Below are 23839 nucleotides of genomic sequence, written 5' to 3' on the forward strand. Positions count from 1 at the left end.
AGGCTGAGAGCATGGAGAGGGTAGTGGAAATGACTCAGGTGTTGTCACCAAACCGACCTGGGCTTTCATCCCAGCACACCCTGTACTATCTGGGAGAAACCAAGAAAGTGACACAATTTCTCAGAGCTTGTTTCCTCAGACGTTACCAATAAAATGAGAAAAAAAAAAAACTCCTCAGAATTATTGGAAAATCAATGACATATTATGTGCAGTAGAACACAGCAAAGCACTGGACCATAGTGAATAATAAATAATAAATAGAGTTGCCTGTCCTTGCCTTTCTTTTAACCAGCCTTCCAACCTCACAGATATGACTATGCCAGCTCATATTGAATCACATGCTCCGCATAAGATACTCTGTGTCTGTATATGCAGGACTATGAAAAAGGTATGCTTTGTGTGTATGTTTGATGCCCTTAATTGCAGCTTCTTCCAGACAGCTTCTTATTTTCCCCTGCCTTCTAACCTGGCAGTACTTTAGAGGGTTCAAATTAGCTCTGACCCTAAAATAACTTACTTTTGCTTCTGATAGTCCATAACAAGAAACATTTTTATGGAATATAATGGAGAGCTGGCAGCAGGTTGAGAATCTAACACAAGACTTAAAATGCTGCAGTTATCCGTCAGTCACACTACAGAGCAGGCCACACATAATAAACAGCTGCTTTATTAGCTTGATGGAGTATGCAGCAAATACAAAATGACAGAAAGCAGCTACAGACCAGAAGCTGAGGAGTCGCAGGAAAATGTGCTGGTGTGGGCCAATTCATGGATGCCATTGACAATCATGCCGGAGATCAATTCTGACCAGCACATATTTCTATAGTGGGAAGCCCCTGGGACATTCCAAGCACAAGAGCCATCCATCCTTGCAGGGAAGACAACCAGTATCCAGACCAAACTCTTCTGTCAGTTGGCTACAAAATCTGCTTTTCTCAATACTGAGATGCTACAAAATAAACATGTAACATGAATAAAGATAAACTATTAAAAGCTTATTTTCATGTTAAATTAGCAAGGATATTTGGGGATTTGTTTCATGGCTTTAATCCAGGCATATTCCTCCCTCATCTTTTTTTGAAATAGACTAAAGTTCTGTTTCTGACTTTATCCTGGGAGCATTTGTTTGTGACATGCAGAAAATGGGAACTGAATAGCCAGCAAGCCAAAAAGGGCAGACGATGCAAAGTCTATAAGGCAAAATCAAATGTGGGGAGAAATCAGATGGCTCAAACTCCTCTCCTTCTGAGCACCGCTGCATTTCCTGAAAGATCAAAAGTGCATCACCTATGCTTGCTTGAGAGTTGTAATCCCGACAAGCCAGCTAAAAAATACACAAGTTTTTAAGTATATGCAAATGTACACTGGTTCCTCTACTAATCTTATTTTGCCTTCTTTTTTAAGAATACTTTTTCTTTTTTTTTTCAGACAGGTTCTTGCTCTGTCACCCAGGCTGGAATGCAGCGGTGGGATCTCTGCTCACTGCAACCTCCACCTCTAGGGTTCAAGCAATTGTCCTATCTCAGCCTCCTGAGTAGCCGAGATTACAGGCGGATGTCACCACACCCAGCTAATGTTTTTGTATTTTTAGTAGAGATGGGGTTCACTATGTTGGCCAGACTGGTCTCAAACTCCTGACCTCAAGTGATCCACCCACCTTGGCCTCCCAAATTGCTGGGATTACAGGTGTGAGCCAACACGCCCAGCCTAGAATATAATTTTCTAATGTGATTCCATTTTATACTATGCCATTGCGACTTTGTGATCCATAAGGATGTCACAGAAAAACATACTATTGAAATCATGAAATTATAAGAGTATATGCTTAAGACTATGTCCAGCCAAATTACAGTTGATCATTTCATGGGGAAAAAAAAAAAAAGACAGCTTTTGCTCATTGATCTATGCTTTTTCCATCTTAAAATTCCTTACGTTAGTATTTCAAGTCAATTTTTGTTTCCCTGCATAATCCAAGCAATTGCCACAATTTTCCATTTTACTTTTCAAATATTCATACATCAGGCATAACATTTTGCAATGATCTACCACAACCAGTTAACTCTGTCTCTATAAACAGTAACTTTATTTTCTGAACCAAAAACAGGCCACCTGGGCTGCCGGGAGGGCAGAGTGCTTTACACCCAGCCTGTATCCCTGATTCACTCCCTTCTCCATCAAATAAGTATTCAAAACTGCCACTAGTATTATCTTTCTAAACTGGAAATCAAATCAAGTCACTCCCATGCTTCAAACCTCTTGATGTCTTCTCTTTTTCTGTAAGATAAAATCTAAACTTCTTGGTTGGACAAGCAAACCCCCAAATAGCCAGGCTTAAGCCATCTCTTTCTGAAAAGAGAATCCACTTCATAAGCTCTTCCATCCAGCCATTCTCAACTTCTTTCCCCGGCTTAACGCAGCCTTTTCCAGGTTTTATATCTTTGTACCTGCTATTCTTTCTGTGGAAATATTCTTACTCGCTCCCAGTCCCCCTCACCCCCACCCATACACACACTCACTTCTACTTATTCTTCAAGACAGATTCCAATGTCTCCTCAGGGTATCTTTCCAAGACTTTCCCAGGCAGTTAGTTGTTTCTTAACAAGTTATTTGTGCCTATATCAAAGCACTCACAACATTTTATATCAATTTATCTATTTGTACATTTATGTCTCCTTCTAAGCTGTAGCTCTCTACAGTTTTAAATAGACTATATTGATGGATAACTCCAAATTATAACTGTCTCCTGGAAGCTGGAGACTATTTTTGCCTCAGGCTTATGAGGTGAGTTCTATCAGAATCAAGGCTACCACTTGGGGGAGATGTTGTAAAGAGAGTACCAGCACTGGGTCAGGGAAGGGACAAAACATTGATCCTTAATAATTCTTTGATAACTTTAATTTTTTAATGACTCCTCCAAACCTAAGATGATGAGCGTATGACAATAGAAATAGCCTAACAACAATCTTTTTGGTTCATCAGTAACCAGCAGCCACAAAGCCAGGGCTGCCATAAGGCTTCACTGCAGAGAAAGGCAGCATACTTCTAGCTAATTTATTAGGTTGAGACTCCACATTAGACACAGTCTGGGGTTAATAGCTGTGATTTTTCTATCTTTAAAAAGCTAATTACAAAGACCTACCATTCCCATTTTTGTTGGTAACTAAAGCAGTTCAAGAGGTATGCCTACTGGGGAAGTAGGAGAAGTTAGAGAGGGTTAATTGGGATAGTTGCTAATTCCAAAGAAGAGGAAACATAATAACAAAAATGCTTTTTTTTTTCATTACAAAGTTCTCTTTGAACTACAAATATAAGCTCCAGACAAAATGCTTTGGCCCAAATATTTAGATTCCTGCTGACAGTCAGAGTCAATGGTGGACTGATGTCATGCCAACGGACATGCAGTGTGAGCCTTTAACTTAAGAGTGCTAGGGCTAATTAGACAGGAAAATTACACCATGCCGCATCCAGTTCTGGAATGTGTATTTCCACTACAGAATACATAACAGAATAGATACAGAATAGATAACAACAATGTGTAGCAGCACATCTCACATCTTCAGACTTGATCTAAGACAAAGAACAAAATACTTCAGAAATAATTCCTTCAGAACAGAATGGGATTCAGCCTTGTTTGCCTCTTCACAAACCCTTAAAAACAAAAAAGGCAAGCAAATCTTTTTTATAGCTTAATTTTCTTCCACTTTATTCACAAGTGATTTTTTCCCCTTCCTCCTATGGGGTTGGGGATGGTTAGTAAAACAATATGAATAAAAGTAAGCCTCCTCTGTTGAGTTTCTGGTATAGGTGCAGAACAGTGCCAACCTCTGTTCCTGGTACCTAGACACTGTGCCTAGTGTGGAAACTCCACACATGCACTCTCCAATGTCTGGGACAGATGCCTCCAGCTGACATAGACCAGTCTCTGCCTTGTCCAGAGTCTGAAGCCAGTTTTGTCCTGAGTACCTCTCCTCACACAGTGGGAATTCTGATTTTATTTGGTTCTAAACCCCAGTTTGCTGCTAGCTGGAAAGACAAGAACTAGAATCCTGTGCATCCTCTCCCTCTTTAGGAGCCTCTACACACTGCAGAGTTGCTAACACAGTTTTCCTAGAAGCAATCATCTAAACAAAACCTATGTCACCAAAAAAGCAGAGCAAAGGCTGGGTGCAGTGGCTCTCACCTGTAATCCCAGCAGTTTGGAAGCCAAAGGTGGGAGGATTTCTTGAGCCCAGGAGTTCAACAACAACCTGGACAACATAGCAAGACCTTGTCTCTAGAAAAAAATACAAAAATTAGCCAGGTGTGGTGGTGCATGCTTGGGTACCAGCTGCTTGGTGAGGCTGAGGTGGGAGGATTGCTTGAGCCCAGGAGCTCGAGGCTGCAGTGAGCTATGATCATGCTACTGCACTGAACCTGGGTGGCAGAGCAAGCCCCTGTCTCAGAAAAAAAACAAATTCTTATAACCCCAATAATAAAAAGATAAATTACCCATTTTCTAAAAAAAAAAAAAAAAGCAAAGCAGATATAATCAGAAAATAAGTATCTAGAAGAAAGGAAGTATCTAAGAGCAGAGTTCACAGCATCTGATGAGAATTTCTTGTCATCTCCAGTCAAAATTTTAAAAATAACAGCTCCATCACAAAATTATTGTCTTTCCTTATCAGTACATTTGGAAAAACTAACAGACCTTGGTCCCAAGATGTTCATTCAACTATGGAATTCAGTTCATCAGAATCTCTACAATTTATGTTTTCTAACTATCTCTTTCTAGAATCATCAAAAGTCATTTAGTGCTGATATATGAACCAAATGAAAGTTGTTCTGAGACAACTATTACTCAGACAAAATTACTTTAATGTCAACTATGTTAATAATAATAGCTTTTCAAGAAATCCTTTATGGAACAAATGACCTTGTGTTTTTGCTCATTGTTCCACTGAAACAACTGAAACACAAGTAAAATATACAGAGAAAGCTCTACAGATCATAGCACCATCTGCATCTCATGCCCATCTTGTTTCACTTCCTTCTTAAAATTATGGTTCTGCTTGACTTTTCCTAATGATAAAAGTTAAAATAAAACCTGAAAATAAAATATGTAAACCCACGATTATTTATAGCTGCCCAATTTCTTATGACAGAGATTTGATCCAGTTCTGCATGACTAAGAAAATTAAGCATGAAACATCTCTTTCAACAGACTTCTCAAGCACTGAGATGCTTTGCGGCAATTCAACACGTGTGTGCCTTCTCTTGGTAGGAAACAAGAAATACAAAGATAGATGGCATCACCTGAAAAGAAAAAAGTGAGGGCCTAGGTCTATGGAGGCGATTTAATCACTTGCAAGCAGTTTATCATTCAACATAATAACACAGGCCCTAAAAAGCCTGCTTTGACAGTCTCATTTGTCCTGTGATAGACTGCTCACTGCATGGGAATTTAATATCCCCAATGCAATCAAACTTTGTGGTGCACAGAATTTGTCCATCATCTATAAGCTAGAAGTCACAGTACAACTCACTTCACTCACCAGGGCAGGATTCTGCAAGGGGCCACAGTCTGTCACCCACAGGTTGGTTCTCAACCCAGCTCCCACATAAGACTCATTTGTGAATGCCCAGACCCCACCTCAGAATGTACGAGCTCAGAGCATGGATGTTTTTTTTCTCAAAGCAGGTGATTCTATCATAGAGCTTTGTTGAGAATCACAAGGATTCAACATTTGACCTTTCATCATGATTGCTGGTGGTGTTTTGAAATTTGGTTCAAGGGCAGAGAATACACTGCCTTCCAGAAAACTAAGGCAGCCTCATTTGTGAGGCTACATAATAGTTTTCCTTGTAGGTGGGCAGCCCTCAGGGAGTTCTCTGATGGGGTATAAATCTCGTTTTCCATAGAAACAAGCAGATCTCCTGGCTGTTCTGCTCCTGATTAGCCTGTTACAAAAATCTCATGTCCCAGGCAAAGTAGATGTTATTATCATTAGTTTATAAAGAAATGGAAAATCTGAAAGGTAAAATGGCTTGCCTAGTTTCATATTGCTGGCTGAAAATTGGCTGGCTCAAAGCAAAGATTACAATTTTCTATCTCTAAGTTTTTTCCTGATCTTAAAATGTATTGTCTACTGTGTTATCTTCCCATATGAATTAAATTTCAGGTTTAGGAAAATAGGATGTACTCTTGAAAAATAAAAGTAAAAAAATTTATTTTAGAGTTTATTTTGGAGCAACGATTTTCAAAGTGTAATCCCTGAACCAGCAATATGAGGATCACTTGGGAATTTATTAGAAATGCAAATTCTCATTCAGACCTAGAGAATCAGAAGGTCTGGGGATGGGGCCAGCTCACCAGGTGATTTAGATGCCTCCTAAAGTTGGAAAACAACTGTTTCTAACAAAAGCTAAACTGTTAAACTCTAAGCATTTTCCCCAAAACGTTGTTGAAGTAGAACTCATAAAAACACTTTTTTTTAAAGTAACTCCAAAGGTAAAGCCTGAGAAAAGTAGTTTTGGCTACTTGATCGCCAGAGGTTGGGTCCTCTTGGTTACAAGATAATCATGAGACAATCCTGGGAAATCAGCCCTAAGTCATGTTTTTCTCTTCCTTGAGGAGAGAAGGCATTCAAGTAAAAGTTAAGACAGGCAGAAACAGTTTAAAGAAAATATGTTAAACAAAGAAAGATAATTCTCTGACAAGGAAGGTAACAGGGCTCAATTAGTCCCTTAAACTGGCAGCACATAGAGGAAAAGGCCCTGTGGAGAGAGGTAGACAGGTTTAACAAATCTATTTTCCCTTCCACTCAGATACATGGCCAGACAAATTCTCCAGCCTCCCTGGCAATAAAGTGTAGCCACATGACTGTGTTCTAATTGATGGAATATGAGTAGAAGAGATGGATGCTACTTCTAGCCCAGTACCCCAAAAATATTTCATAATGCTCCCTTCCCACTCTCTGGCTGGCTGGAAGCAGAGAATTCAGCATAGGCCTCCACAGCTCCAAAAGACAGTGCAGCCACCAGATAGAGTTCATAAATCACCCCAGGGAGAGCCACCCACCAAACACTTGCACAGAAATGCTGCATGAATGAGACTTAAGTTCCACTGGGCTAAGCCAGTGACATTTAGGCATTATTATAGACAGTATATACCATGTGGAATTTAAGTCTTTGCTAGAGTAATTAAAATAAATGCATATTTAGCCAAAGCAGCAGCATTTTATTTCATTCTGAAACCTATAACTCAAAATAGCTACAGAGCAGCAGCGATGAAATTCCCTAAGGATCAAAGTCAAAAAGTGTTCCATAAAGATCAGCCTTGCACACCTGTGCCTTGTTTTTTCTGTAAGTCTTCCGCAATGATGTAGGATTCCACTCATATTCTTGACCAGCTTGTCTTTTCAGAAATTTACCATCATATCCACATACTGTAGAGGCAAGGTGATCTAGTCAGGGTTTTAAGTCTAACCCTAATAACTGCCCACAAATAACATGATGGATATATTTGTGGAAATCATCACTTTTCTCCCAACTCCCACGTTTTATGATGAATTTTCCCATTTTCCCTTGATGGCCTATGTCTTCCTCTAAGATTTCATATCTCGTGTTGAATATTTATTCATTAATTCTAAAATTATTTGTTAAAATCCAACTATTAGTCCAACTTTGTTAGTTACTCTGGGTGCAATAGTGAACATAAGTTACATGTTGGGAAAACAGATATATGATTTTTTTCCATCTCTCCACAGCTTTTGACATGGGTGAAACTTCCCTTGGTTTCCATCACACAACCATCTCCTGGTTTACTTCTAGTCTCTGCAGTTTCTTCTTTCTCTAATTTACATAATCATTCTTCATTATGCAATAATTACGTTGCATTAAATGATGAAACTTTCTCAAATTTCTGTCTTAACCTGTCTCTGTTTTCAATTTCTATATTCAGGCAATTATATCCGTACCAATGGTTTCAATTTTCATCTATTTACACAAGAGTCACACTTGTTAATATTTCTCTGGCATAGACCTTTCCTGGGGCTTCTAGATTCATATAACCACTTATAACAATTTTCCACTAAATGTCCCTGCTTGGCTATTTCAAAGGCACTTAGGCACAGCATAACGAAAAACTGAACTCATTGCATCCAGCCCCACACTACAGCTCCATACCTGGTTTTCTTCTGGTGTGACCATTATCAGTGAACAACATGAGCTTCCACTCTGGTAAGCAGGCCAGAAATCTAGGAGTCATCTCTGACTCCTCCCTCTTTCTCACTCCTGATATTGACTCTAAAACCATACCTTGTCAATTTGACTTCCAAAATATCTTCCAAATCTGTTCACTGCATTATATCTCCTCTGTTGTATCCTAATCCAAGCTGACCACATCTCTTGATTGAATTGTGGCAATAATTTTTCCATTTAAACATGACTTGTCCATTCTCCGCAATGCAGAGTGATCTTTTACAAAGTGCAAATCTGCTCATTTTATTACTGATTAAAACTCATCTAGGGGCTTCCAGTCAATCTCAAGCTAAAGATCCAAATACCTGACATTGTCTATAGGTTCCTGCCTTTGTCTGGATCCCACCTGCCTACCGAGCCTCATCTGAAGACCATCCTTTCACTTTCCCATTGCTACACCACCACACTGGCTTTTTTACTTGAATAAGCATGTTCCCTTCAGCAATGTGGCCTTGAGACAACTTCCTTGGACTCAAACAATCTCCCTACCCATATCATTTCTCTTTTACCTCTTCTTTTAGAGTTTATCTCACCGTGTTGCCCTTTATCAGGAATCCTAGTGTGACCTTCATTTTGTGATCAATTATCTCTTTCTTAAGTTTCTCATCTCCACATTTATCATAGTTGTAAATTTTCATTCATTTGTAAGACTCTTTGATTAACGTCTATTTCCGTCACTAAACTACGAGCAGCCTATGAGAGCAGGAACCACGTCTGCTTTTATTCCACCTTTGTATCCTGAGTCTCTCACTCATTTAACAAATATTGTGAGGATATACTAATAACAAGACAGAGAAGTTTCCGTCTGTTGTGGTACTTACAGTGTAGTGATAGATAATGACAAATGCAAAGGACATGAGATGGAAGCCAACAGCTGGCACAATGCCAGGCTCATTATTAACATTCAGTAAGTATTTACTTTCTGTTGTTACAGCCAGTTGGCAGATAAGCAGAGCTTACTGAGGAGCCACTAACCAAGGCTTCTCCTCTTCAGGCTACGAGAGATGGAGAGGGTGGGGAGAAACAGGTGACGTGAACAGTTTCTGTTGTAGTTGCTATTGACTGACAGATCTTCAGTGCTGCTTTCAAAGGAAGTAATGTGTGATGCATTGATTTTTGGAATTTCTATTGTGAGACAGGGATGACTGATCTTATTGACAAGAGTGATTCAGTAACTTGCAGACAACAAGACCCTGGTCAGGCTGAAGGAAAAGCTGCACCTGCTGTAACTATTGCTGTTTTGCTCAAATTATAGCTGACTCTGAGACATTGCTTTGAACTAGGCACAGTAAAATTAAAACTGTTTTCTTTATTAAGGTTGTCCTTTCAAAGTTAAGCTAAGTGTGTAAACAAATTCCTAGTATCTTGAGGATACTTTGAACATAAAATATAATGTTCAAGTCTAGAATCATCTTATATCTTCTTCTTCCCAGCCCTTGGGTACTCTTGCAAATTGAAGTTGTCCTCGGTTATTTTTCTCCTCCTCTAACTCTGGAGTAACAATAAAATTTTATGCGTCAAATGATAGATAAGAAATGCTCTTCCCCAGGCAGAAAATGGGATCAAAGCAAAGTATGTTACTCAAATCTTCAGTCTTTTTAAAAAGCAAATGTTTCTTCACAGGATGAACTAAAATATTTAAGGTTTGGAGAAAATAAGGTCTGGAAAATCCTTTAAAGTTGTTGTTCAATCGCATAAATAAATTATTCTACTGAATAAAAGTTTTAAATCCATTAGTTCTCAGGTTTTTAAAAATGATTCTGTGTGTGTGTGTGTGTGTGTGTGTGTGTGTGTGTGGAAATTTTCTAAAGACATTTTAAATAAAAGGGCCTGTGCATCTTTCATTTTGGAGGGTGACTCTTGATGACAGGACTTGAAGATGCTTCAGTTACTCCTGATCACTCTCATTAGTGAATTAATAATCACCCTTAAGTTAACCGAATTAACTTACTCAATGGCAGTTCCTTTGAGAAAGTTATTCTCCCTGAACCTCAACAACCTAGCCTTAAGATGGTGATAATAATACTTCCCTTACATTTAGATAATGCTCAACAGCATCTAATATATCACATACAGATAAAGGGTAACCAGAAAAGATAATTAATGTTATGATGCTGTCTTTACAAGAATAAGACTTTATAACTGAAGGAAGGCAGTAGGGAACGTGTTTAGATCAAATACACATCCCACAGTGTCCTGACATCTCCAGTCAGTTTATTCCTTGGGAGTGGGACTTAAGAAGTTTTTCCCCACACACTGGGATGTGTTGGAGGTATGGGGAGAGGGAGAGCATCAGGATAAATAGCTAATACATGTAGGGCTTAATACTTAGGTGATGGGTTAATAGATTCAGCAAACCACCATGGCACACGTTTACATATGTAACAAATCTGCGTGTCCTGCACATGCATCCTGGAACTTAAAATTAAATTAAATTTTAAAAGAAGTTGTTCCCCTTTCTAGTTGATCATCAGAATCACCTGGAGAGCATCTTTAAAAGTAAACATTTAAAGGGAATCTGATAGCCAGATTTGGAAGCACTGAGCTTGAGAATATACTGTAACGACTAATATTCTGGAGCATTTTTCACATATTACTTCTTATAAAGCTCATAACAACTCATGACTTTTTAAGTGCCAAAGCACCTGTAAATATAAAGTATAATTATTTAAAATCAGAAATGGTGTTTTATTGAGGGGAGGCGTTGTGTGTCCTGAGTGTTTTTATTACACAGTAAAACCAAATAAAAAAATATGGGCATCTGAAAGAAGACGTATAAGTGTCCACGGTATGTGTAGTGTGTGTATAGTATGTGTTTATAACAATATTAGAGCTATGTCAGCCCAATAAGACTTTGATTGCACTTCTTTTTTTGTTGTTGTTGTTGTTGTTTGTTTTTAGGGTTTCAAAATGGTTGATTGAACTCAGGTTGAGTGTTAAAGAAAATGTTTTAGATTTAGGCTGGATGCAGGGGTTCACACCTATAATCTCAGCACTTTGGGAGGCCAAGGTAAAAGGATCCCTTCAGCCCAGGAGTTTGAGATGAGCAACATGGTGAGACCTGATCTCTACAAAAAATGTAAAATTATTTGGGCATCATCTTGCACACTTGTGGTCCCAGCTACTTGGGAGGCTGAGGCAAGAGGATTACTTGAGTTCAGGAGGTCACGGCTGGAGTGAACTGAGATCATGCTACTACTACACTCCAGCCTGGGCAACAGAGCAAGACTCTGTTCAAAGAAAAAAGTAGTTTTAAATCTGAATTCTGGAAGAAAATTCCATCTGCTAAGCTAAAAGAAAACATCTATCTATTGAATCATTTAGGAAAACTACTATTATTCTTTAATTTTATATGTAGCATTATGAACTATTCTAAAGGTGCTTATAATCAGAAACCATTAAGGAATTCTTACCTTTCCTCTATAAATATTTTTAGTTGTTGGTTGGTTTTACTTTAATAGTTCCCATTCTCTTAAATCACCACCTAAATCAGATTTTATTGTAGATGAGAGCACTTAGAAAAGAAAAGAACAGAATTTAAAAGTCTATGGTTTTTAGTGCATATGCTAAAAAACAAAATGTTTTATATGGTTACAGAATGAACTTACATTTTTGAGTCTAGATTATGGGTTATAAGATAAGTGTAATGGTTATGTAAAATGTGCATATAAATACACTGCCAGCTTTAAGAAAGATGTGCATTATACCTCATCTAGAGAGTAGACAGTGACCATTTAAGGTCCAGGAGTAAAATACTCTTCTATTATATTCTTAACTCTGGATCCTAAAAATTAGAAAATAGAAAGATCAAGAACATAAAAAGGACACATTCTCTGAGACTAAAAGTAATTCACACAAAATAAATAAGATCATTTGGCACCTAGAAAACATTCTAGAAGCAATTAAGAGACAGTCCATTGAAAAAGTACTCACTGTGAAATTGGATGCTGACATCGTAAAGATGTTCAGAAGGCATTGCAGTGAGGTAGAAAACTGAAATAAGAGTTGAATTTTGGGCCAATGCAGGCACTACAAAAAGGAAAGTTAGAGGACAATATTTTATCAGTTTCCTAAGCCATGTCCAGTGAATAACATAGTCTAGTTTTCTTTTTTAAAAATCCAAATTATGTAATCAAAAAAAAATCTAGAAAACAGAATGAGACTTTACCAGGCTAATATTCATTGGTCAAAGTCATTTCCAAAGAACATTTATTCTTTTTGCTCTACGTCTGATTTTCATGCTATATTTGCTTATGCCATTTAGTTTCCTAAGTAGATACAGCCACAGAGAAACCTCAAATATAGTGAGCCAAAAATATTTCCCATTGTAAAGCAATATTAACTTTCCAAATTTCAAAACAATCTCTTGATAGTTTGCTTAGCATTAATAAATCTCTCAGAGATTGATTAAACAGAGTATGTGAAAAGGGCCTTAGTGGTAACCATGACAACATACAGTAATCAAGAAGCACCACCTACATCTCCTCAAACACACTCACACAATCATGCACACAAATGTATACAAAGACCATCCTCAAATCTACAATGACCTCAGGAAATCTTCATATCTGGCCAAATTAAGCTCCATAAGCAAAAAAGAGATAAGATCCTTTACAGAGAAGCAAATGCTAGGGGAATTCATTACCACCAGACCTGCCTTAAAAGAGCTCCTCAAGGGAGCACCAAATATGCAAAGGAAAAATCATTACCAGCCACTACAGAAACAAACTGAAGTACACTGACCAGTGACATTATGATGCATCCACATAAACAAGTTTGCAAAATAACCAGCTAGCACCAAAATGACAGGATCAAATCCATACATAATAATACTAACCTTAAATGTAAATAGGTTAAATGCCCCAATTAAAAGACACAGAGTAGAAAGCTGGATAAAGAACCAGGACCCATTAGTACGCTGTCTTCAAGAGAGCCATCTCACATGTAAAGACATATAGGCTCAAAATAAAGGAATGGAGGAAAATTTACCAAGCAAATGGAAAACAGAAAAAAGCAAGGGTTGCAATCCTAGTTTCTGACAAAACAGATTTTAAACCAACAAAGATCAAAAGAGACAAAGAAGGGCATTACATAATGGTAAAGAGTTTCATTCAACAAGAAAAGCTAACTATCCTAAATACATATGCACCCAATACAAGAGCACCCAGATTCATAAAGCAAGTTCTTAGAGACCTTCAAAGAGACTTAAACACCCACATAATAATAATGAGAGACTTTACTATACCACTGAAAATATTAGACAGATCAATGAGACAGAAAATTAACAAAGATATTCAGGACCTCAATTCAGCTCTGAATCAAAGGAAACTGATAGGTATCTACAGAACTCTGTACCCCAAAACAACAGAATATACTTCTTCCCATTGCCACATGTCACTTACTCTAAAATTGATCACATAATCATAGGTAAAACACTCCTCAGCAAATGCAAAAAACTGAAATTATAACAGTCTCTTGGACCACGGTGCAATCCAATCAAATTAGAACTTAGGACTAAAAACTTCACTCAAAACCATACAAATTACTTGGAAATTGAGTAACCAGCTCCTGAAGGTCCTTTGAATGAAATTAAGGCAGAAATCAAGAAGTTCTTTGAAACTAATGAGAACAAAGATACAACATACCAGAATCTCTGGGACACAGCTAAGGCAGTGTGAAGATGGCAATTAATAGCACTAAATGCCTGCATCAAAAAATTAGAAAGATGTCAAATTAACCTGACTTCACAATGGAAAGAATTAGAGATGGAAGAACAAATCAAACCCAAAGCTAGAAGAAGATGAGAAATAACAAAAATCAGAGCTGAAGTAAAGGAAATTGAGACATGAAAAAATACAATTTAAAAGATCAAAAAACCCAGCAGTTGTTTTTTTGAAAAAATTAATAAAATAGGCCTCTCGGTAGGCTAATAAAGAAGAAAGGGGACTATGCAAATAAACACACTTAGAAATAACAAAAGGAATCTTACTACTGACCCCCACAGAAATAAAAGGAACCATCAGAAACTGCTATGAACATCCCTATGTAAACAAACTAGAAAACCTAGAAGAGACAGATAAATTCCTGGACACAAACACCCTCCCAAGACTGAGCCAGGAAGAAATTGAATCCATGAACAGATCAATAACAAGTTCTGAAATTGAGGCAGTAATAAATAGCCTACCAACAAAAGAAGAAAAAAAAAAAGCACAGCACCAGACATATTCACAGATGAATTCTACCAGAGGTACAAAGAGCTGGTACAATTCCTACTGAAACTATTCCAAAAATTTAAAAATGAAGGACTCCTCCCTAACCCATTCTATGAGGCAAGAATCATCCTGATACCAAAACCTGTCAGAGACACAACAAAAAAAGAAAACTCCAGGGCAATATACTTGATGAAAATCAATGCAAAAATCCTCAACAAAATACTGGAAAACCAAATCCAGCAGCACATCAAAAAGCTTATCCATCACGATCAAGTAGGCTTCATCCCCAGGATACAAGATTGGTTTAACATACACAAATCAATAAATGTGATTCATCACATAAACAGAACTAAAGACAAAAACCACATGATTATCTCAATAGATGCCGAAACAACTTTCAATAAAATTCAACATCCCTTTATGTAAAAACTCCTGATAAACTAGGTATTGAAGGAATATACCTCAAAATAATAAGAGCCATATATGACAAACCCACAGCCAACATCATACTGAATGGGCAAAAGCTGAAAGCATTCTGCTTGAATACTAACACAAGACAAGGATGCCCTCTCTCACCACTCCTATTCAACATAGTGTTGGGAGTTCTGGCCAGGCCAATCAGGGAAGAGATAGAAATAAACGGCATTCAAATAAAAAGAGAGGAAGTCAAACTATCCCTGTTTGCTTATGATATGATCCTATATCTAGAAAACCCCAGTGTCTCCCCACAAAAGCTTTTTAAGCTGACAAGAAACTTCAGCAAAGTCTCAGGATACAAAATCAATGTGCAAAAATTGCTGGCATTCTTATAGACCAACAACAGTCAAGCCGAGAGCTTGAATGATTAAACTCCCATTCACAATTGCCACAAAAAGAATAAAATACCTAGGAATACAAGTAACAAAAGAGGTGAAAGATCTCTACAAAGAGAACTACAAACCATTGCTCAAAGAAATCAAAGATGACACAAACAAATAAAAATATTTTATGCTCACGGATAGGAAGAATTAATATCACAAAAATAGTCATACTGCCCACAGCAATTTATAGATTCAATGCTATTCCCATTAAACTACCATTAAACTATTCGTATTAAACTGTTATTCCCATTAAGCTACCATTAAACTATCTCCATTAAACTACCATTGACATTCTTTGCAGAACTAGAGAAAACTATTTTAAAATTCATATGACACCAAAAAAGAGCCTGAATAGCCAAGGCAATCCTAAGCAAAAAGAACAGGACAAAAAACCAAACACCGCATGTTCTCACTCATAGGTGGGAATTGAACAATGAGAACACATGGACACAGGAAGGGGAACATCACATACTGGGGACTGTTGTGGGGTGGGGGGATGGGGGAGGGATAGCATTGGGAGATATACCTAATGCTAAATGATGAGTTGATGGGTGCAGCACACCAACATGGCATATGTATACATATGTAACAAACCTGCACGTTGTGCACATGTACCCTAAAACTTAAAGTATAATAATAATAAAAAAAAGAACAAAGGTGGAGGCATCATGCTACCTGACTTCAAACTATACTACAGGCTACAGCAACCAAAACAGCATAGTACTTATACAAGAACAAACACATAGACCAATGGAAGAGAATAGAGAACCCAGAAATTAGACTGCACAGCTACAACCATCTGATCCTTGACAAATCTGACAAAAACAAGCAATGGAGAAAGGATTAACTACTCAATAAATGGTGCTGGGAGAACTGGCTAGCCAAATGCTGAAAACTGAAACTGGACCCCTTCCTTATACCATATACAAAAATTAACTCAAGATGGATTAAAGACTTAAATGTAAAACTGAAAACTATAAGAACCCTAGATGACAACCTAGGCAATACCAGTCAGGACATACGCACTGGCAAAGATTTCATGACAAAGATGCCATAAGCAACTGTAACAAAAATAAAAATTGACAAATGGGATTTAATTAAACTAAAGAGTTTCTGCACAGCAAAAGAAACTATCAACAGAATAAACATACAACCTACAGAATGGGAGAAATTTTTTGCAAACTATGCATCTGACTAAAGTCTAATATCCAGCATCAATAAGGAATATAAACAAATTTACAAGAAAAAAACATGATCAAAAAGTGGGCAAAAGACATGAACAGACACTTCTCAAAAGAAGACATACATGTGGCCAAAAATCATATGAACAAAAGCTCAATATTACCTATTATTAGAGAAATGCAAATCAAAACCACAATGAGATACCATCTCACACCAGTCAGAATGGTTATTATTAAAAAGTCAAAAGACTAACAGATGCTGGTGAAGTTGTGAATAAAAAGGAATGTTTATACACTGTTGGTGGGAGTGTAAATTAGTTCAATCATTGTGGAAGACAGTGTGGCAAGTCCTCAAGGACCTAAAGACAGAAATACCGTTCAACCTAGTAAGCCCATTACTGGGTATATACCCAAAGGAATATAAATCATTCTATTATAAAGACACATGCACATGTATATTTATGACAACACTATTCACAATAGCAAAGACGTGGAATCAACCCAAATGCCCACCAATTATAGAATGGATAAAAAAGTGTGGTACATATACACCAGAAATACTATGCAGCCATAAAGAAAACAAGATTATGTCCTTTGCAGGGACATAAATAAAGCTGGAGGCCATTATCCCTAGCAAACTAACACAAGAAAAGAAAACCAAATACCGCATGTTCTCAATTATAAATGGGAGCTCAATGATGAGAAAACATGGACACGCAGAGGGAAGCAACACACACTGGGGCCTATAGAAGGGTGGAAGCTAGGAGGAGGAAGAGAATCACGAAAAACAATTATGGGTACTAGGCTTAATACATGGCTAATGAAATAATCTGTATAACAAGCCCCCAGGATGCACCTTTACCTATGTAACAAACCTGCACATCCTGCACATGTACCTCTGAACTTAAAATAAAGTTTTTTTAAAAAGATCCATACCAAGACCAATATCAAGGAACTTTTTCCCTATGTTTTCATGTAGCAATTTTATAGATTAAGGTCTTATGTTTAAATCTTTAATCTATTTTGAGTTATTTTTGTGTATAGTGTAAAATAACGGTCCAAATTCATTCTTTTGCATATGATAATGCAGTTTTCCCAACATCATTTATTAAAGGAACTATCCTTTCCACATTGTGTATCCTTGTTGCCCTTGTCAAAGATTAGCTGATTGTATATGCATGGGTATATTTCTGGGCTTTTGATTCTATTTCATTGGTTTATCTGTCTTTTTTTATGCCAGTACCATAGTGTTTCAACTACTGTAGCTTTATAATATCATTTGAAGTCAGGAAGTGTGATGCCTCCATCTTTGTTCTTTGCTCACGATTGCCTTGACTATCTGAGGTCTTTTGTGACTCCATATGAAACCCATGAGATTCTGACACAGGTAGCATGATGGTTAATACTAAGTGTCAACTTGATTGGATTGAAGGATACAAAGTATTGATCCTGGGTGTGTCTGTGAAGGTGTTGTCAAAAGAGATTAACATTTGAGTCTGTGGGCTAGGGAAGACAGATCCACTCTTAATCTGGTGGGCACAATCTAATCAGCTGTGAATGAATATAAAGCAGGCAGAAAAATATGAAAAGGAGAGACTGGCCTAGACTCCTAGCCTACATCTTTCTTCTGTGCTGGATGCTTTCTGCCCTTGAAGGTTGGACTCCAAGTTCTTCAGTTTTGGGACTCAAACTGACTCTTCTTGCTCCTCAGCTTGCAGACAGACTACTGTGGGTCCCCATGTTTGTGTAAGTTAATACTTAGTAAACTCGTATATATATGTATATAAAGTATACATACACACATATGTATATATATTAAGTATATATACACACATATGTATATATATTAAGTATATATACACATATGTATATATATTAAGTATATATACACACATATGTATATATATTAAGTATATATACACACATGTATATATATTAAGTATATATATACACATATGTATATATATTAAGTATATATATACACATATGTATATATATTAAGTATATATATACACATATGTATATATATTAAGTATATATATACACATATGTATATATATTAAGTATATATATACACATATGTATATATATTAAGTATATATATACACATATGTATATATATTAAGTATATATATGCACATATGTATATATATTAAGTATATATATGCACATATGTATATATATTAAGTATATATATGCACATATGTATATATATTAAGTATATATATACACATATGTATATATACATATATATGTGTATATATTAAGTATATATGTATACTCCCATATATATACTGTCATATATATATAGTCCCATGTGTGTATATATATATATATATATATATATGCATACTTTGCAAAAAATTTCTCCCATTCTGTACATTCTCTGTTTACATATATATATATATACACACACACATATATGAGATATATACCCTATTCTTTCTGTCCCTCTAAGAGAACCCTGGCTAATAAAGGTAGTCTGAGCAACACTCTTTGAAAATACTCCCATAATGAGTCCTACTCATCACAACACTTGGTGTAGTAGCAAGGTATGCAGCAGAGACCTACCAAATCACAATTCAGTTGAGGAAATTCCACATCCTTCACATCTATATCTGTGGAATCTATAGCTCTCTATTCAATGGAGCATTCCACATGAGATAAAATTCAGTGAGAATATCAGCAGGGAGTCCCATAACCATTCTCTGTACTAACCTCAATTCCATTCTAATCTAGCCTAGAGGATAGTAGTATAGACAAAAGTGTTCAGTGGGACTACCTTAAAAGAGAAAGACTCGATTTAGTCATGATTTAAATTTCTACACACAGATCCTGAGTAGGAGTCCTTGACAAAAGCAATGGCAAATTTGGGTAAGGCATAGAATTTTTGCAATATCAAATTACTGAATTCAGGCATATTTCTCTATGGTCATTCCAGCCTTCCACAAGAATTAACCTACCTCAGTTTAATAATTTTAATGCATTAAGTTTGAAGCACAATATTTAAAGTTTCTGTGTAAAAATTTTACAGCAAAGGAAATTTTATGACAGAATTAGAAAAACATCCCCAATTACTTAATTTTAGAAGAGAAAGATTAAATTAGTACATCAAATTGAAAAACACTCTTTCAGCAGAAGTAATATTAAGAAATGAGAAGAATTTGGAATAAATGTGTATGTCAGTTATTATATGACAAGATCATATAAAATTGATCATAAAATCTTGAACTCCTGAAATATTCCTAATAATTTCAGCAGAGTTTTTACCCATAGTACATTTCACACCCTCACCACAATAGTGATCTGTCTGAAGTCTCATATTATCTACTGCTATGTTTATACTATCCTTCAGCTGAATCAGAGTCAATATGAGAAGGCCAGGACAAAAATAAATACATAAATAAGACTAGAGGCATCTTGCCACATTTTTTCTTTGTATGGTTGATTATAACAAAAAATATTTTGAATTTTATGATGTAATAATCAATAGTTCCCATTAAAGGTATTTTATTCCATTTCTCCACACAAATCTCAGGCCCTTCACAATTCTTAACACACATAACTACCGTCATCATCAGAATTGTCATATAAAAACTCATTCTTTTCTTAGTTCTAAGATGCTTTTGATTATAAGACACCTCATTGATTTCATAACAGCATGTGGCAGTGGATTAAGAAGGGGAGAAGACTACTACTTAAGGTACACATTTGATATGAAATATATTTTAATTTCAAATTAAATAACAGTTTATAAAAATGCCAAAGTCAAGCAAAAACGTTGTGTTCAATGTGAATATTTAGTTAATCTAAAATCCTCAAAAATAATCTGACATTCTCATTCATTCTTTTATTTGACAAATATTAATAGATCCCCTATTATATCACTATCCTAGGTGTTGGGAATATAGCACTAAAATAGAAAAGAATTTCAGCTCTCATGCAATTTTCATTATAGAGGAGAAATCAAATGATAAGCAAGATGAAAAGCAAAATATATAATATAATGAACTATTGTTGGTGCTAAGAAAAAAATACAATAGAAAAGAGAATAGGAAATGTTGGAAGAGGGCATTAAACTTTTTAAAGAATAACTAAGAAGAGCTTCACTGAGAAAATGATAATTGAGTAAAGACATAAAGAAAATCAAAGACCCAGCCTTAAGGGGATCTGAGAGACCAACATTCAATCAGAGAGAATTACCAATGCAACAATATTGTGATAGACATGCTAAGAGGCCAGCATAACTAAATTAGATTGATTGAGGGGGAAAGCAGGAGTACATAAAGCCAGAGAGCTATTGATGGGGGGCTTTGAGGTGGCATAAATGAGAGAAAAATCATGTAGAACTTTGAGGTATTTGTAAGAATTCTGTGTTTTCAAGGCTGAGATGGAAAGTTAATGGATAGCTTTCAAAAGGGAAGAAATATTATACATTTATATTCTTCAGGATTCACCAGAGAAACAGAATCTATAGAATGTGCGTATATATGGAAAGATATTTATTTTAAGGAACTGGCTCACACAACTGCAGAGGTTTGGCAAGTCCAAAATCTGATAGGAGAGGCCAGCAGGCTGGGGACTCAGGAAAATGTTGCAATTCAAGTTGAAAGGCAATCTACTGTAGAACTAGTACAAGGCAATGTTGCAGATGAAGTCTGAGGCAGTCTGCTGGAGAATTTTCTCTTGCTCAGAGGAGGTCAGCCTTTTGTTCTATTTAGGCCTTTGACTGATCAGATAAGTCCCACCCACATTATAGTGAGCACTCTGCTTTACCACAAACTCCCCAATTTAAACCTACATTTCATCCAAAAACAAACCAACAGAAACATCCAAAATGTTTAACTAAATATCTGGGCACCATGCCCCAGACAAGTTAGCACATGAAATTAATCATTACAGCAACTAAAAAGATGAATGAAGGGGAGGAAAGAACAGAATTGTTCTGTCTGGTAAAGACAGCAGAATTGGCTCTTATGGAGGGAAGTTATAGTTGGGTAGATCTAAGTTTCATATTAAAAAATCTTTCATAAATAATTTATGGAAAAGCCTGTGTAACATTTGGAAAATATTACTCCATTGTTAGGGGGCTGAATTAAGTGAACAGTTTCCTTTACTACTTGTCAATCTCACGATTCTGTGATTTGTTGAGGTAATGTACCTACAAGCAAAGTTAATCACAACTTTTCAAAATTTCTTACTCTCATATGAAAACGTTTTTTTCAGGTTTAGCCAAATGAATATCTTTCAGAGTAAATTCTGAAACTTGATTCTTAACTATAGCAAGAACATACCAACTGCCTTAGCTCAGTTGACAAGCACTTAGCCCATAATATTCCGCTCTTGGCTCCTCAAAATTAATGTCCTCCACGTATGCAAAATACGTTCCTTCTATCCCAAAAGCCTCAAAAGTCTTAATTCATTCCATCATCAACTCTGAAATTTAATGTTCAGACTTTAAATATCATCTAAGTCAGATATGGGGTAAGACTTCAGGTACAATTCATCCTGAGGCAAAAATCCTTTGCAGCTGTGAATCTGTGAAACCAGGAAACTTATGTGCTTACAAAATATGATGTAGTGGCAAGCATAGGATAGATATTCTCATTCCAAATGGGAGAAATAGGAAATGAGGAATAGATTATGAGTCTCAAGCAAGTCTAAAACCTAGCAAGGCAAATTCCATTTGCTCTTAAAGCTCAAGAATGATACTTATAAGTTCAATGTCCACCCTTCCAGACCTGCAGGGGTGGCAGTGTCACCTCCTTGGCTCAGTGGAACTGCTTCCTTCCTTTGGCTGGACATGCCACCATGGTGGCCCTGCCTCCCTTTTTTTTTAAGGCAGAGTCTCACTCCTGTCGCTCTAGCTGGAGTATACTGGCACTATCATGGCTTACTGCAGCTTCAACTTCCCAGGCTCAAGTGAGTCTCCCACCTCAGCTGCTCAAGTAGCTGGAACTACAGGGATGCACTACCATGCCCAGCTAATTTTTGAATTTTGTGGAGATGGGATTTCACCATGTTGCCCAGGCTGCTGTTGAACTGCTGGGCTCAAGTGATCCACCTGCTTTGGCCTTTGAAAGTGCTAGGATTATAGGAGTGAGCCACTACGCCTGGCCACCCTGCCTTCTTAAACTGAGAAGGAAATGACCTTGCAGCCTGGGACCATGGTGGAAGTGATAGCTACGATGATCTCTGAAATGCCTTTGGGGCCATTCCTCCCTTTCCTTGAAAAATAGCATAAATTCACAACCGAATAGCTCTATTTTCCTATTCTATAGAATTCTAGAAGTTTAATGGCCTTCCTTCATTCTGTCCTACTTTCACTGTCACCATTAGTTCAAATTGGCAGGGTCTCTGCTATTATAATCCAATCTCTATCCCTGGCTTCTACTGAGATGGCTAATTAAGGCCATGAGTCACACCCATAATCTCTATGTTAATCTCGGTTCTCCAGAGAAACAGAAAAAAATAGGATATCTATATGGTAAGAGAGAGAGATTTATTTTAAGAAATTGACTTACATGATAACGGCAGCTGAGAAGTCCCAATATTTGCAGTCAGCAAGCTGGAGACCGAGGAAAGCCAATGGTATAGATACAGTCTAAATTTGAAGGCTTGAGAACCAGGAGAGTTGCTAATAGTGTAAATTCCAGTCCAAGTCTAAGTTCAAATTCAAAAGAAGCAGAAGACAGGCAGAGAGAGAACAAATTTTCCCTTACTTAGCCTTTTGTTGTATTTAGGTCTTCAGTGGAGTAGATGCCAACCCTGGTGAGAGCAATGTGCTTTATTCAGTCTACCAGTTCAAATATTAATCTCACCCAGAGCCACCCTCACAGACAAACCAAGAATTATGTTTAACCAAATATCCCGACAACCCCTGGCCCAGTCAAGTTGATACATAAAATTAATCATCACAATCTCTTTATCAAATTGTTGTTCAGCCACACCCTTAGTGCTAAGAATTTCCAAATCTCCAAATTCTAGTTTATTTTTGCTTGAAAATTTCTTCTTCAATTCATCTCTCCCTTCTTGCGTTTTACCGTAAGCACGAAGGAGGGCCAAAGCAGCACCTTCAATACACAGCTTAGGAATCTTCTTTGCTAAATATCCAATGTCATTACACATAAATTCTACCTTCTGCAATACATTAGAACACAAGTCAGCCAAGTTCTTTGCCACTTTATAATAAAGATTGCTTTTCTCAAGTTTCTAATATGCTGTTTCTCTTTTCTTTCTAAGCCCTCACCAGAATGGCCTTTAATGTCCATATTCTGTCAACATTCTGTTTATGATTATTTATATATTCTCCAAGAAGATGGAAGCTTCACATTCAATGTTAGTATTG

General features: G+C 36.8%; 1 long non-coding RNA gene across 1 annotated transcript; it reads right to left on the reverse strand.

Moving 5' to 3' along the window:
• Nucleotides 1-658: 658 nt before the first annotated feature.
• LOC129049893 (uncharacterized) lies at nt 659-23587 on the reverse strand. The gene is made up of 5 exons (XR_008513268.1): nt 23016-23587; nt 12172-12267; nt 11946-12022; nt 11652-11752; nt 659-949 (listed from the first exon to the last, which is right to left on the reverse strand). It is a non-coding gene; the product is annotated as an uncharacterized LOC129049893 (long non-coding RNA).
• Between the last annotated feature and the right edge of the window lie 252 nt (nt 23588-23839).

This window comes from Pongo abelii, chromosome 1 (genome assembly GCF_028885655.2).
Source record: "Pongo abelii isolate AG06213 chromosome 1, NHGRI_mPonAbe1-v2.0_pri, whole genome shotgun sequence".
NCBI classification, from domain to species: domain Eukaryota; kingdom Metazoa; phylum Chordata; class Mammalia; order Primates; family Hominidae; genus Pongo; species Pongo abelii.